Consider the following 16,057-nt stretch of genomic DNA (forward strand, 5'->3'; position numbering starts at 1 on the left):
GGCGGTCCCGAGGCGGGGCCGGAGGCGGTTCCGGGGACGGGGCCTAGCCCGGCTCAGGTGCGCGGGGCGGGCCCGCTCAGGTGCGCCGGGCCCCAGTGCGGCTGCGCGGGGCGGGGCCGAGGTGATTTAATCCCCAGCTTTCCCTCTCGCCGCCATTTCTCCCTCGGAGCTCGAGGAGGCTGCGGCCGGGCCGGGCTCCCCCGGCGTGGCTCAGGAGCGGCCCCTTTTACCCCTCTTTTTTCCCCTCTTTCTCCTGCCCTTATCCTCTTCCTACTTCCCCCCCTTATCTCCTCATTTCTCCCCCTCCAGCTTCTTTCTCTCCCCCCCATTCTCTCTTTCCGTCCCAGCCCCCTCCTGCCCTCCCCCCCTTCCTTGCTCTCTCCGCTGCACATCCCCGACCCCCCCGTCCTTTCGCCCCTCTCTCTCCCCTCTCCCCAACCCGACTCCCCTCTGTTCCCCCTCTTCCCCTCCTCTGTCCACCATCCCTCTGCCCCTCCTCTGTCCATCATCCCTCTCCTCTGTCCATCATCCCTCTCCCCTCCTCTCTCCATCATCCCTCTCCCCCTCCCACCCGGCCTTTCCCTTGCCCCTCCTCTCCCGAACCCGCCCCGATCCTTCTCCCTGTCCCCCCTCATCCTTCCCTGCCCTCGTCTCTCTCCCCTCTCCCTCTTTCTCCCGCAGCCGCGGGGCTCGGGGTGCCGGAGAATAAACCCCAGAGGGCCGGAGCCGGCGCCCCCTGCCCCCACTGGAGCCCCGCCGGGCGGGTCCCGCTGTGCGGGTCTCAAGGAGCGCCCGGCGCCGCCGGGGCTCCGGCTGCCCCCGCACCACAGTGGGGGCTCCCCGGCGGCGCCGGGGGTCCGGGAGGGCCCCTCCTCGGGGGGGTCCTGGGGGCGGGAGGGATGGGCTGCGCCCCCTCGTTAGGAGGGGGTCCCGGGGTGGGGGTAGGTTAGGCAGGGAGGGCCCCCTCCGGAGGAGGGGGTCCCTGGGGGTGGGTCGGGGCGGGCCCCCTCCGGAGGGGGGGTCCGGGGGAGGGGGCGGGGCGGAGGGGGGACTTTCCCCCCTCCAGTCCCCGCCCTCTCCTCCGGGACCCCCCTCCTCCGGATCGCGGGGCGGAGGGGGGACTTTCCCCCCTCCAGTCCCCGCCCTCTCCTCCGGGACCCCCCCTCCTCCGGATCGGGGCCCGGGGGGAGGGAGGGGGGGGCGGGTGGGGTGGGGGGGGAAGCAGTGGGGGTCACGTCACTCTGAACCGTGAACACACACAAAAAATCACCGTATAAACGAACGGCCCCTCCCATCCTTCCTCCCTAGCCCACCCCGGGACCCCCTCCTAACGAGGGGGCCCCCCTAACCCCATCCCGCCCCCCAGGACACCCCAGTGTGATGTAGGGAGAGCCGGAGCCCCGGCGGTGTCGGGCCGTGTGTTTGACCGGAATGGGGACACCCGCCGGGCGGGACTGTCCCCGTGTGGGGCTTCCAGGGAGGGAGGGGGCGCCGGCTGCGGCCCCGTGGGCTTTATTGTCCGGCACCCCGAGCCCCGCGGCTGCGGGGGAAAGAGAGAGAGGAGAGAGAACGGGAATAGGGGGGCGGAGGGGCTGGTCGGGGTCAGGGAAGGGGCGCAGGTGAGGGGGTCGGGGTGTGCAGGACAGCACGGAGAGGGAAGGTGGGGTGGGGGGCAGCACGGGTGGAGGATGAGGATGGAGCGGAGGTGTGTGGTGAAGGAGCAGAGGAAAAAAGAGGGAAGGGGAATATGGGGAGGCGGAGCGGAAGGAAGGACAGGGAGAATTGAGGGCAGGTGGGGAGGAATTGGGGGGAAGGGGAGCGGGGTGAGGGGGCAGGTGGGAGCCGGGGGAAGGAAGGATGGAGGAAGGAGGGTGAAGGTGGAGGAGTAGGGTAGGGCTGGGGGTGTAGGGGGAGAGGGAGAGGGGCAGACGGGGACCGGCCCGGGGGGGGAGGGAGGGGAGGGCTAGGGGGGAGAGGGAGAGGAGGGGGTTTGGGGGGGGGAGGGGCGGAAGGGAGGGGAGAAGGGAGAGCTATAGAGAAAAAGAGATAAAAAGAAACACAAATAAAAAGAAATAAAGAGAACTAAAAAGCAAAAGAAGTACAGAGAGAAATAGAGATATAGAGAGCCCGGCCGGACAGCATCCTGCCCCACCGAGCGCCGAGGGCCAAATGGCTACAAACTCGATTCCCGGTGCTTAAATCCCCCCCGGCCCCGCCCCGCGCAGGCGCTCTGGGGCCCCGCGCACCTGTGCAGGCCCTGCCCCTCACACCTGAGCCGGCCCCGCCCCGCCCGCGCCCGTAAATCCCGGCGGAGCCGCGCCCGCGCCGCTTTCTGCAGTGGAGGCTCAGCCCGGGATGCGGCGGGACCGGCGCTCGGAGCTGCGAACCGGGGGCTGCTCTCGGCGCTGCGCGGAGCTCGAGGCGCTGAGGTAGGGCCGGGAACGGGACCCGGGACCGAGAGGTCGGGTCCGGGTCCTGCCCGTGCCTGCTGCGGCTTCGGGCGAAGCCGCTTCTCCCTCGGTGGGCGGGCTGCGGGTCCTGGGGCCGCAGGACCGGGGCGGGACTGGGGCAGGGACAGGAACCGGGATCGGAACCGGGATTACCGCGGCCGGAAAGAGCCGCCCTGGGACCGAGCCCGGCGCTGCCGCTGCTGCTCCGACTGCGGTCGGGGCTGGGGTCCCGCTGGGGCTCCGGGCAGATCCTGCTGCGACCCCGGGGAACCGGGGCTGTGCAGGTGCTGTTCTTTCCAGGACGACGGCGCTTCCCCGGAGCAGGCGCTGGATCGCGGCTGGAACTGCCGAGGTTCGTGGCCCGCTGCTCCCGGCCCCGGGATGCTCCGAGCGCCAGCGCTCCCTCAGCGCCGCCGGCCCGCGGGGCGGCCCTGACGGACACGGAGCGGCGGCGGGAGCACGGCGGCCCCGGGGCGCGCTCCCGGCCCGCAGCCCCCTCGGGGCGCGCTCCCGGCCCAGCCCCGCGGCGGCTCCTCCCGCCCGGGGCCCCCTCGGGGATGCGGAGCCCCCGAACCCCGCGCACGGCCCCGCCCGCAGCCCCGGGGGCTCCCGGCCGCCGCCCCCGGAACGAGCGCGGCTGCAGCGCCGCGGGCCGGAGGAGCCGCTCCGGGCCGGGCGCTGGGGCCGAGCCCGGCGCTGCCGCTGCTGCTCCGACCGTGCCCGGGGCGGGAGCGGGGCCCTGCCGGGGCTCGGGCGGTGCCGCTGGCACAGCTGCCAGGTGAGACCCGATGCTCTCCCTCCTTTCTCCCCCTTTCTCTGCAGCTCGCACTCTCTAATGCAAAAACCACTGGGTTTGAAAGGCCGGTGAAAACTGTTTACTCTTTATTTCCATGTCGTAGGACAGCCCGAGTGGGAAGGGACACAAGAAGCGCACCAGGTGTGAATGGCTCATCTGGGGATTGCACCCACAGCCCGGGCATTTTCAGCAATCTCAGGCCCTGCCTGAGATGAGAATGCCCAGTGTCAGCAAGGGAATTCCTGTGCCAGGGCAGCTCCTTCTTTTATGCCAATGCTGCTTCCCACAGCAGCCCCTGGAGTGCCCCAGAGCAGAGCTCCATGGCCACACCTGCCTATGGACTAGCACAGGTGAGCAGCTGTGTGCAGCACAAAGCTCTTCCATAACCCTGATTTTGGCCCTTTCCAGCACTTCCCTGAGGGCTGTCAAGGTGCTCAGCCCTGGCCTTTCCAGGGAGAAATGAGCAGCAAAAGCCCTGAGGGTTCCCATGCTCCATGGCCAGAGTTCTTCTGGAGAGCGCCAGGGCTGCTCCTGCCTGCAGAGGGGCCTTTGCTGCAGGTCAGTGTTCCCAGCCCAAAACCAGGGTGGGGCTGAGGCCGGGGCTGCTGCTCTGCCCAGAGCTGCAGGGAGCCCTGGGGGACTCCTGCTCCTGCCAGGAACATTCCTTGGTGCTCCCTCTGTGTGTCCCAGCTCCTGGCAGTGTGGGCAGGAGGCCCAGGAGCCCCAGGAAGGGAAGCAGCCCCTGCTGCCCTTGGATGTGCAGGGAGGAGCTGTGCCCCACTGTCCCCCCAGGGCAGCAGCGTCCAAACACATCCTGGGGATGGGCATGGGCACGGGCACGGCTGAGGGGCTGCTCTCCACAGGCACCCGGAGATGCTGCAGCCCGGACAGAGCCCACGGACATCCCAAAACCAGCCCAAGGAACAGCTGGAATGCCTGGGAACGTCGGCACGTTGGGTCTGCAGAGGAGCTCAGACAGCAATTCCCGGTGCCACCTCCTGGAGCTCCCAGGCACCCCCAGGTATGTCCCAGCCAGCCCCATCCCTTCCCTTCCAGCCTGGGGATATTCTCTGTCAGCAGTGCTAAAGCCAAGGGAATTCCCCCACAGAAACTGAATCCCAAGCAATGCCCTCAGTGAGGCCTTGAAATAAAAGGTTGGAGTCAGACACATTTGTTTGGATGAGGTTTAGAGTTTTCCATGGAGCCAGCTGGAAGGGCAGAAGGGATGGGAAGCTGCTGCAGGTGGGTCCCAGGGGAGGTGTGCTGAAGGCAGGGATGTGCAGCCCTTTCCTGAGGGAAAGGAGCTCCCAGGGCCCTGCTGGGGCTCTGGAAGGAGCTGAGCCCCTGCAGGCAGAGATGTCCTCCCGTGGCACAGGGGCTGCCCCAGCACAGGGGGTGCGTCCGGCCAGCACCTCCTCCTGCTGGAAAATATCCACGGGAGCCCGAGCTCAGGGCTGGGATCAGCTGAATTCCAGGGAGCTCTGCCAGGTGACCCCGGGGCAGCAGTGGGGCTGGGGAATGAGGGGTTTAAAGAGCAGATTCTGTGCAGTGTCAGCCTGTCCTTACCCCATCCTGCTGAGCTCTCTTGGAAGCTCTGCTGGTTCCTGGCACAGCTGGTGTTCAATGGTAACTCTGTACAGGAATATCCACACTCCAGGAGGCACTGGGAGCTCATTCCACCCTCCCAATCCAGCAGGCAGTTCAGGGCCAGAGCTCTGATTCATCTGAAGCAGCAAAGCTGAACCCCAAATCTGGGCCCCACCCTGGGAACAATCTCTGTGCTGCCCTGCCAGCCAAAGCCCCGGGCTGGAAATGGCAGCAGCCACAGGGATGGCATTCCCTCAGTCCCAGCAGCTCCATTTGCTCCCAGAGTGCCCATTCTGTTCCCCACAGGGGCCCTGGTGATGCCAGGGGAGTTTCTCCTGCCCCTCTCCAGCCCCAGGCCTCTCCTCCCTTCCCTGCCAGCTGCTGCCAAGGAAGGAGGACACAGTGAGTCCTGAGGTGACCTCACAACAGTCACTCCCTCACCCAGAGACCACCTGAGACCTTCTCCCCAAATTCTCCCTGTCTGTCCCCTTCTGCTTGCCTCATTTTTTACAAGAAAGCTTTCTTTCTCCACCCTGGAGACTACCACAAGCTTTACTCCCCAAATTTCCCCTGCCTGTTCACTACCTATTTCCTCATTTCCACCTCAATATTTTCCCTCTTTACCCTATGGATGCTTTCAGTTTTTATCCCCCCAGTCATTTCCCTACCTGTCCATAACCAATTACCTCAGTTTACCCCATGGAGTGCATCCCCTCTGCTGCAGATCACCTCAGACCTTACCCCTGAAATTTTCCCTACCTCTCCACCTCTGACTACCTCATTTTTACATCAAAATAGTTTTTTTTCAACTTCACAGTATCACAAGGTTGGAAGAGACCTTCAAGATCATCGAGCCCAACCTGTTCCCTGCCCTTGACTGAACTATGGCACTGAGTGCCACATGCAATCATTTGTTAAACACATCCAGGGATGGTGACTCCACCACCTCCCCAGGCAGACAATTCCAGTACCCCAGGCAGACAATTCCAGTACTTGATCACTCTTGCCATGAAAAGCTTTTTCCTCATGTCCAACGTGTATTTTCCTTGATGCAGCTTGAGACTGTGTCCTCTGGTTCTGTCAGTGCTGCCTGGTGAGAGAGGTCAACCCCACCTGGCTACAGCCACCCCTCAGGACGTTGTAGGGAGTGATAATGTCAACTTTCTTTAACTGAACTATTTTACCTTTCTACTGTGCAGATTCCCTCAAGTTTTATCCCCACATTTACCCGCCTGTAATCCACAGCAATTCCCTCAGTTTACCTCAGGATGTTCCTGCTCTCTGCTAGACATAATCTCACATTTTACCCCCTCAATTTTCCCTACCTGCCCAATACTGATTGCTTCCTTTTTACCTCAAAATATCCATTGTTTTCTCTACAGATGAACTCAGATTTTACTAGCAGAATATCGATTTTGTCCCCTGTATACTAACTAGATTTTAAACCCAAACCCACACAGGTTCTGTCTCTGATCCCCAAAATGTTCACTCTGTCCCCTACAAATTGTCAGATTTTTTCCCAATAACACTGTTCCTACATAATTACCTCAGGGTTTACTCCCCAAATTCTCCCTAATGTTACCTACTGATCACGTCATTTCTACCTCAGTGTTCCTTCTCCACCCTACAGAAATTCCCAAGTTATACCCCCAAAATTTCCTTGCCTGCCCCCAGTGGCTGCCTCAGTTGATGTCAGTGTTCCCTCTCTCCCTAGAGATTACCTCAAGTTTAACCCCCAAAATTTTCCTTAACTGTCCCCAACTTATCACCTCATTTTTACCTGAAATATTGATTCTCAACCTTTAGATTATTTCAAGTTTTGCCCCCCAAATTCCCCTATATATCCACTACTGACTCCCTCATTTCCCCTTCAATATTATTGACTTTCTACCATGTAGCTGTTGTCAAGATTTACCCCCCAAATTGTCCATCTGTACCTAATTTTTCCTTCAAAATGATCTCTCTACAGATTATTTCGTATCATTTTTGCCCCAAAATTTCCCCATCTGCCCACAACTGATTCCCTCATGTCACCTCAGTATGTTCATGCTCTCCTCTAGAGATGAGCTCAGATTTAGCCCCCAAATTTTCCCTACCTGCCCACTACTCATCACCCCCTTTTCCCTCACAGTGTTCATTCTCTACTCTTGAGATTTTGGCAAGTTTTGCCTCCAAGAATTTCCTTCCTTGTCTACTACTGAGTACCTCATTTTTACTCCAAAATATTCCTTCTGTCCCCTACAGATGACATTGAGTTTTACCCCCCAAATTTTCCCTCTGCTACAACACTGATTAACTCTTTTCTACTCCAAAAATTTTCACTCTCTCCCCTAAACATCACCTCAGCCTTTCCCTCAAAAATGCCCCCTCGCTCCCCTCAACATCCCCTCCCATTTTCCTACACCAACAGTTCTTGTGTCCCCTCTCAATTGCCTCAGGTTTTCAGCCAAAAATGTCACCTCTGTGCCCTCTAAGTTATTCCAGGTTTTCCCAGTTAGGAGCTGCAAGGAATTCAGGCAAATGACAGCAGGGAAGAGCTGTGAATTCAAAGGAGAAAGAGAAGACCCAGCAAAGGGGAAAGGCTTCAGAAAACCTCTTTGCAATGAATAATGATTTCCAGTTCCCCAGTGAGAAGAACACAACCTGACACCACTCAGGCCTGGCAGGCCCCTGCAGCCAGAGCTCAGCAGACACCCCCAGAGGCAAGGGCAGCACCTGAAAGAAAGAAGCAGAAAAAGGTGACTTCTTCTGTTCCCAAGTTATTTCCAGTTCTGCAGCCCCACCCATTCTTTGCTCTCCATTGGATTGGGTGAATGGGGAGCGCTGGGCATGGGTGCTGCCATCCCTGCAGGTGGCAGTGACACTTTCTGGGGCAGAGCAGCATTGCCAAAGTTCCCTGCCTGCCCCTGCCTGATCTGCTGTCCTGGTTCAGGGCAAATTTGGGAGGAAATCTCTGAGTAGGGTCCCTCTGGAAAGCAAACCCAAAATGCCCTTCCTCAGCCAGTCCAGGAAAAGAAATTCCTTGGAGAAAAGTGGAAAAAACCTATTTATTTAACAACAAAATGCCCACAACCATAAAGAATTAATAATATGAAACAATAAAACCTCTCACTGCTGCAAACAGGGATGGTAAACCTGAGAAAAATCCTTCTGTGGGTGGCTCAGCTCACTCAGTTTTTATCAGTCCCAGCCCCTCTGGAGGTCCAGGCCTGCTGGGCTGCAGGTGTCAGCCCTCGGTGCTCCTCTGGGGTTTTCAGTCTGGAGCAGATCCACAGAGTCCTAAGAAAAAGGAAAATAAAACAGTGCAGGGAACTTCTCTGCCCTAGCTAGCTAAACTAACTAAAAAGCACAAAAAGATCTCTGTCACAGGCGCTGGTCTGTGCCTCAGGTGAACACAGTCTGGAGAGAGAGGAATGTGCAGGGGCAGAGCTGTTTTCAAAACAATCCTGGCGCTTCTTCTTTCCCTGCTCTGCTCTCAGAGCCAGTCCTAAAGGCACAGAACTCACTGTACAGCACAGACAGAACACACAACTGGGGACACAAGCAGCACAAAGTCACCCTAGGACATCTGCACAGGAGAAAGCCTCTTCCATGGAGGGGTTTGGCTCCATCTAATCCCACCTGCCCAGGCTGTTCCATGGGGCTGCTGCCAGGCTGGGCCAGCACAGGCAGACACAGCTCTCAGCACTCCCTGCTCCACACACAGCTCTGGCCTCCTTTGCAAACTGCCTCTGCAGTGGGGTTTTCTCCAGCAGAAATCCAGGAATTGCTGATGGCAGGGTGGAGATGAAGTTATCACCAAGGGAAGGAAAGGATAAATACTCCTGGAAAAGCCTTTGGGATCTGCTGGGCTGAATTGGGAAGGGGCCATGAATTTCCTGCAGTGTCAATACACAACACCTCCAACACAAAGGAGGTGTCAAACAACTGCCAGGGGATCTGACAGCAGCCCTGACACACCTCACTGTCATTCTTCCTTTCCAGGACTCCTGCAGTCCAGCTCTGAGGCTGACACGGCCCAAGGCTCTGTGCAGCTGCCCAGGAACAAAAGGATCCTCCCAGGGCTGAGGCCCATTCCCAGCAAACACTCCCAGCACTGCACAGAGGCACCCCTGGAGCTCGTGTGTGGGGCTGGCAGGGGCTGCCAGGAGGATGCAGCCCCAGGCAGGGGGGCAGTGGCAGTGACAGCAGCAAATTCCCAGGGGCTGAGGGCACAGCAGAGACACCAAGGGCAGCAGTGCCACGGAGGTGCAGCTGCTCCCTGCCCTGCTCCATCCCAGCAGGAAATCTCCAGGGGGACAGAAAATGCAGCATCTGTCACCCTGATCCTGCTGGAACTCAGCCTGTGGGGCCAACTGCCCCCAGCCCAGGTAAACACTGCCCTGAGCTGGCTCAGCCCCAAGCACAGCCCCAGTTCTCACCTCCAGCTGCTCCCGGGGCTGCTGCCACATTCCTGACAAGGAGCCACAGCCCCTTGGACAGGGCTCTCTCTGTCTGGGGTTGGGCACTGCAGGGACCAGGGCAGATCCCTCTGGATTTGCAGCACTCTGGGACTCACTCACACCATGGGAAGGGCAGGGGCCCTCCAGGGCAGGCCAGTGGGGCCAGAGCCTGCTGGGTTTGGCTGCTCAAACACCAAAGCTTCTGGCAGAGATGGGGGGAGTTGGGTGGGTTTTCCTGTCCTGAAAGGGAGGAGAAAAAGGAAATTAACTCCACTGTGGAAGTCAAAGGCTCCTGGCCTCCCCACTTCTGTTCTCATTGCTCACTAGATGGTTCTATCCATAAAAAATGAGAGGTAACACCAAATAAAAGTGCTCCTTTTCAACATATTTTCATACATAAAAAGGATGCCTGTTTTTTCTTATTGCATTCTTTGCCTAATTTGAACAGAACCATTTTCCTTCCAGGCCCCACTGGTGAGTTACTCAATCCTTTGCCATCAGACTTTGGACAGAGGCAGGGAAGGATCTGTTCCACACCTGTGTCATCCAGCAGGGAACACCCCTGTGCCAACCCCAGCCTGTGCTGAGCTCACTGCCCCATTCTGGATCCTGGCTCCACTCTGAGCTCACTGCCCCAGTCTGGATCCTGGCTCCACTCTGAGCTCCCTGCCCCATTCTGGATCCTGGCTCCACTCTGAGCTCACTGCCCCATTCTGGATCCTGGCTCCACTCTGAGCTCACTGCCCCATTCTGGATCCTGGCTCCACTCTGAGCTCACTGCCCCAGTCTGGATCCTGGCTCCACTCTGAGCTCCCTGCCCCATTCTGGATCCTGGCTCCACTCTGAGCTCACTGCCCCATTCTGGATCCTGGCTCCACTCCAGTCCACTTTTCCCCATTTCCCATGTCTAGAGACAGGAAATTGTCCTGGTCAAGGTGTAAGACCTTAAACTGCACATTGATCTGGGGAACTGCTGGGATTCCAGCAGGGGATTAATTGTTTCACAAATAAAAACCATTCCAGGGAGCAGCACTGACTGGGAGCTGCTGCTTCACCACACACTGTCAGCAAAAGAGAGAAAAAGATGCAAAAACAAGGATAAAATGATTCCTCCTGCTTTTAGTGAGACCAGGGCTGATTCTGCCCTGCAGTGACAAAGAACTTCTCCCTCAGAGACCCCTCAAAAAGCCCAAGTGCAGCAGGGAAGGAAGGAAAGGCCCCTCTGCCTCACCTGCTGGGGACAGCACAGGTCCTGCTGCTCCTGGGAACTGGGAATTGTCCGGAGCCAAAAGCTCCTTCTCAGGCTGGAGGGCCTTTCCTAAAGCACCACCTGTGGGAAGCAAAGGGCTGTGGAAGAAATGCAGTGGGAACTGACAGTAATAATCCTCACGTTATTGGGAAAGAGCAATGACAGAGGCAACAACAGTTCCAGGGGAGCAGGAGGGATGCTGAGCTTTAACCGAGGTTTGAGTGAGGCAGCATCTCCTGGGAGCTCTGCAGCACAGCCCCAGCTCTGGGATTCCAGGAGCAGCCATCTCCCCCTGTCCAGTCCCTGGATTTCCCTCCTGCCAGCACTGGGCACCTTGGGCACGTTTGGGTGCAGGGCCCCAGTGCTGCTGCCTCAAGGGCTTGGGAAGAGGGGCATTGAACCCCTTCCCACAGGGCTGGCTCCGGGCTCTGGGACAGCATTTGGCACCCCTGGCATTACAATGACATCAGTTTCCATCACTTTGAAGAGACACTGAATAAACCCAGGGCCCATAAATAAACCTTTCTCCATAAAGACAACCCCAGGGAATACACAATTTTCCTTATGCCTGGTCAAACAAACCAGCAGGCAGTTTTTGGGGAGACACTCCAGGCTCTTGTCTCCCTCCCTGGCTGTAGAACTCTTGCAGAGGCTTTGGAGTTCATATAAACTTGTCAGGATTTGGGTATCTCATTTAAATTCCATTCATTTACTAAAGAATTGGAAGTATCCTCAAGGCACCTCCACTCACACTTTAATTTTAAGCCCTCCACCGCGGATCAATTTGGATGTTCTTTTGTCAGGAACGCCTCACCTCTGCTTCTTTAGGTGCCTCCATGGGGGAGATACAATAAATGTGAACAAATGTTTGGATTGCAGCTTCCAAGTCAGGTTCCCTGCTAGGAAATGACTGCAGCTCTCTGCTCTCTGGTTAAACACAGCCCGGCCCTTCAGGGCTGCACACTGAGCTGCACAGCTTGGGAGCTGCCAAGGGACACAGCTGAGGTCTCATCCCAACTGCACACAAAAACAGGGATTGGGGGCTGCATTTGGACACGTGCAGGCAGGGTTGGGCCACTGCAGAAAGCTTCAATCCCTGTTTTCCAGAGATTCCATCAGGGACAATGACCTTTCCACAAATCTCTCTCATGGCACATCAGAACCCAGAGAAGGAAACGGAATCAATCCCTTTGTTCCATTGGCGTCACACCTCAAATTCCAACGGGACACACGAGTCCCTCTCCTTGGAAGGCAGCGTCTCCTACCTGGAGCTGTGGCTCCCCCAGCCTTTGGTGGCCACTGTCTCCATCCTCCCACTCCTCCTCCTCTTCCTCCTGGGCACGGCTGCCTCCTCCCCCTGCAGAGCAAGCACAGGGACAGTCCCAGCCTGCTCACCTCAAACCTGGGCAGCAGGGACGGGCTGAAGGCGCCCTCTGCACGCTCCCCCCTCTGCCTGGTGCCACCCCTGCTCCACGCCCACTCCTGTTCCTGCCCTGGCATCTCCTCGAACGGGATGGGAAACCACAAACGTTGGCTCTGCTGGGCTGGGACATCACAGACTGCCCCGAGGCCGTGGGCAAAGCTCCTGTTCCACATCCTCTGCCTCCCAAAGCCCTGCTGGGCTGGGCAGAGCAAAGGGAACGGCTCAGCTCCTGCTGGGAATTCCCTCCTGTGCCCATAAACCCAGGGAAATCATGGCTGCTCCATCCCTGCAAGTGTCCAAGGCCAGGCTGGACAGGGCTTAGAGCACCCCGGGCTTGAGGATGGAATGGCAGGGGATGGAATGAGGTGATCCTTAAGGCCCTTTCCCACTCAACCCATTTAGGGATTCCAGGATGATTCCGTGATTTCTCCACGCATCTATTTTGTATTGTTTCCTCTCAAATTCAAATTTCCATATTTTGATGATTTGTTAAAGGAATAATTTTAAAATTATTCCAGGAATAAAAAGGGAAGCATCAAACATACAAGAACCGTTCCTGTGCCCATCAAATCATTATTAACTGGAAGCCTATTCCCTCATCTCTGTCTTTGTTCTTTCCTGGAAATCCTTAGGATGCCACAGTTTCTCAGAGACCTCTGCTGGGATTACTGGAGGGTTTGCTCTGCCACAAATCCAGGGGGGTTTACAACACTTGTTCCTCTGCATCTTTATCTTTTCACCAGGTTTGCTCTAGAATGGTGTTGTGGGAGAAGTTTGGAATTACTAGAAATGGATCAGCTTCACAGTTTTCCCCTGCTCTTTTTCAACTATTTCCAAATTCTTGGCATTACCCCCAGACGTGCCCAAGAAAACTGCTGTGAAAAATCAATGAGAGGAACCTCTCCAAAAGAGAAAACCATACCCAGCAGCAGCCAAAGAAATCTCAGTGCTGTTCTTACCTGGTCTCCAGAGCTCCCAGCAGCCATTCCCACTCCATGAGAGGGAGGAGGCAGTTTGGGATGTGTTCTTGGCCATGGAATTGGATGACAGAGTCCAGAGGGTCTCTGTGGTCCCTTCCAAGCCAAACCACCCCGTGGTTCCATGGCATGATCAGCACCTATCCCAATTCCAGAAACATCCTCCCACTAACCCAGCACTTCCCCCTCCTCTGTTTGCTCCACATCAGGGATGTGCTGCCAAGCGCCACAGGCATGGGAGGCCTCAGCATTCCCTGGGGATGCCATTCCAGGCTGAACTTGTGGCCTCAGGGCTCTGAAATGAGCGCTCAGACCCAATTCCAGCTGGGAATGGATCAAACAGCAGCATGGGGTGTTTGGTCTCTCTCCCATCCCACCACTGAGACAGTTCACATGGAATGGGACTTACTGCCTCTGGAATTGCTGGCTCAAAAGGCAAGCCTTGGAATATCCTTTCCTGGGAATATCCAGGACATCAGGAGAGGCCCTGGAAGTCACAGGTCAGCGGCAGACTCAGATGAACAATCCTGAACTGGTTCTCAGGGCATGCACCCACTGCATCCTGTGGCTGCAACAACTCCAGAGCTGCTCCTTCCCCTTGGAACAGCCAGGGAAAACATCCCCATCAGGGATTTCTGACAGGAAAAACCTCACAGCTCCAGGCTACTTGGCTCCTCCCAGATCCAGGCCAGCACTCCAACAGGCTCTAAGGAATAAACGATGGGAAAGACCAGCTCAGGGTGCACCCCACGAGCTGGGAACCACATTCCTCACTGGAACTGGGCTGTTCCCAATCTCTGGGACAGTCCCCATTTCCTCACCCTTCCACTCAGGAGAAAGAGACAACAGAGCCCTCAAACACCCAGTGTGCAATCCCAACAACCCAGGGAAAACCACCTCGCTCAGGGAGGGAATATAATGCCCAGTTTGGGAAAAAACCAAACAGCAGGACTGGAAACATTTCCAGGCACGGAGCTCCCAGCTCTGGAAATGCAGCTCCCAGGATTCTGCCCATGGACACCCCAAACTTGCCTGGGACTGGGCTGAGGGAGAAAACCCCACCCATTGCCCCAGCCTGGCTCAGAGCAAATCCCATGGACAGCCCAGAGGGTGTCCCTGACCATGGCAGGGGGTGGGAACAGGATCATCTGTAAGGTTCCTTCCAACCCAGACCATTCCAGGAGTTTAAGGCTCCTTAAACTTGATTGGAGCCACTTCTCAGCTCACAGCTCTCCCCAGGCCTCATCCTCTGGGCTGCCTTTCCCAGGGCTCCTCTCCCCAAACACACCCACTGCCAATGGCTGTGCCCTGCCCAAAACCACCAGGTGGCACCAGGGGTTGATCCATGGCTGGGATGTTTTCCATGATCCAGCACCTGAGGGACTCCAGAGTCAGACAGGCAGGACCAGTCCCAGGTCACAGGCACTGGCACAGAGCAGCTGCTGGCCTGGAAGGGGCTCCTCTCCTCCCCCTTAGCTGGAATTCAGTGCTGGAAAGGGCCCAGCAGGGATTGTGGATTTATCTGCTCCCGTAGATTAAGCCCAGCACTCACTGCCCAGTGCTGCTGGAGCCTCTCTGCACAGAAAAAAGCTGTGCTCAGCTCAGAGGACCTTTAGGGAGCTCCCTGCCCACTTTCCCAGGATGGATGGGAAGCTGCAACTACAGGCTGGATCTCAGGGCAACTTCAAGAATTTGCTGAAAGCTTCTAAAACAGGGACTTCTTCCCAAGTCTAAGGCAGCTCCAATCCCATGGCTCACCAGGATTCGTAATAAAGTGCCCCACAAATGCGTCTGTGTTTGGGAATCTTCTTTTAACCTGTCTGCAAGGAATAGCTGCCTGGATATTTAGGTCAAATTTAAATCAGCCTTTAACACATCAGACAGAAAAAAATACCCAGAAGCTCTTTTGTCCCAGCTGAGCCTACTGGGCTATTCAGGGCTTTTTTAGAGATAAAGCACTCTGAGATATTTTGTATCAAACTCATGGAAATTCTGAGGGATGAAAAAGCAAAGCAAACACTTTCAGAGGCAGTTCCACCACCTGAACTCCAAACACCCTCAGAAGTGGCACACGGCACCTCAGTTCCTGCATGGCCCAGACCTGACACTTTGGATTGGGTGGGAAAAAGGATGGGAAGTGCAGAACCAGGCTCAGTCCTACCTTCAGGCCATTCCCAAGGAGTTTCTGACCCTCCAGTGCAATCCTGGCTTGGGACAAGGTGTCACGTGGGGTCGCAGGCTGGAGACAGAAATCATGACCCGAGTCCTCTTGCTCACAGGACAAACCAGCCTGTTCTAGTGTTTGGAACCTTCTGGAGCAGGCAGCTCAGAGCCCCCGGATCCAGACCCTGCCTGGCCTGGCTCTTAGCTCTGCCCAGCTCCCTGCCAGTGACACGTCTGCATTTAGGGCTGGAAGGGACTGGTGTCTGTTCCAGGTTAAACCTGTCCTGTCATTGTTCACCCAGGGACTTGTTCACTGAACTGGGAGAGCCAGACTGGGTTCCCTGCTACAGCCAGGTTGATCTGCCCAGCTCCAGACGAGCTGTGCTGTGACAACAAGGTTCTGCTGCTGTGGCACTGACCCAGGGGAGTGCAGGGGCTCTGGGCTGGCAGTGACAGTTCCTGCCCCGCTCCCTGTCCCGCACCGGAGCCCCAAACTGGGATCGGGGCTTGGAATGGCTGCAGCCCCTCCAGCTCTGGAAGGGAGCTGGGATGAGCCCAATTCCCAGGGCCTGGGCAGGGCTCCCTGTGGGGCAGCAGCACTTCAGTTCTTCAGCCAAGGCCTTTTCCTGGGGCTCTGAGGCACAGGATGAGCCACACATTTGTCCCTCCCTTATTTCTCACACACTCCCAGACTGAGGCCCTGCTCTTTTTGCCTCCTTCAGGGGCTGCATCCAGAGGGATTTTCCCAGTTTTCTGCAGACCAGGGATCATTTTCCAGTGTCCTCAACAAATTCCTGGAGCTGTCCCATTCCCGAGTACAGAGCTCAAGACAAGAGAAGAACAAAGATTTTAGTGCTTACCACCTTAGATTTCTCTTCCCATGATGACTACTGCTCTTCCCATCCCAAAAAGTTCCTTGTCTTTTTTTCAGCCTCAGAGGATTCTGTGAGAAAATTTCACACCTGCAATT

At 57.0% G+C, this 16,057-nt stretch overlaps 1 long non-coding RNA gene across 1 annotated transcript; it reads right to left on the minus strand.

The window, feature by feature from the left end:
* Positions 1 to 7,648: 7,648 nt before the first annotated feature.
* LOC134550776 (uncharacterized) lies at positions 7,649 to 15,542 on the minus strand. The gene is made up of 6 exons (XR_010080431.1): positions 15,086 to 15,542; positions 13,334 to 13,630; positions 11,790 to 11,881; positions 10,507 to 10,605; positions 9,255 to 9,515; positions 7,649 to 8,112 (listed from the first exon to the last, which is right to left on the minus strand). It is a non-coding gene; the product is annotated as an uncharacterized LOC134550776 (long non-coding RNA).
* Between the last annotated feature and the right edge of the window lie 515 nt (positions 15,543 to 16,057).

The sequence above is a fragment of the Prinia subflava genome, chromosome 5 (genome assembly GCF_021018805.1).
Source record: "Prinia subflava isolate CZ2003 ecotype Zambia chromosome 5, Cam_Psub_1.2, whole genome shotgun sequence".
Taxonomy (NCBI): Eukaryota; Metazoa; Chordata; class Aves; order Passeriformes; family Cisticolidae; genus Prinia; species Prinia subflava.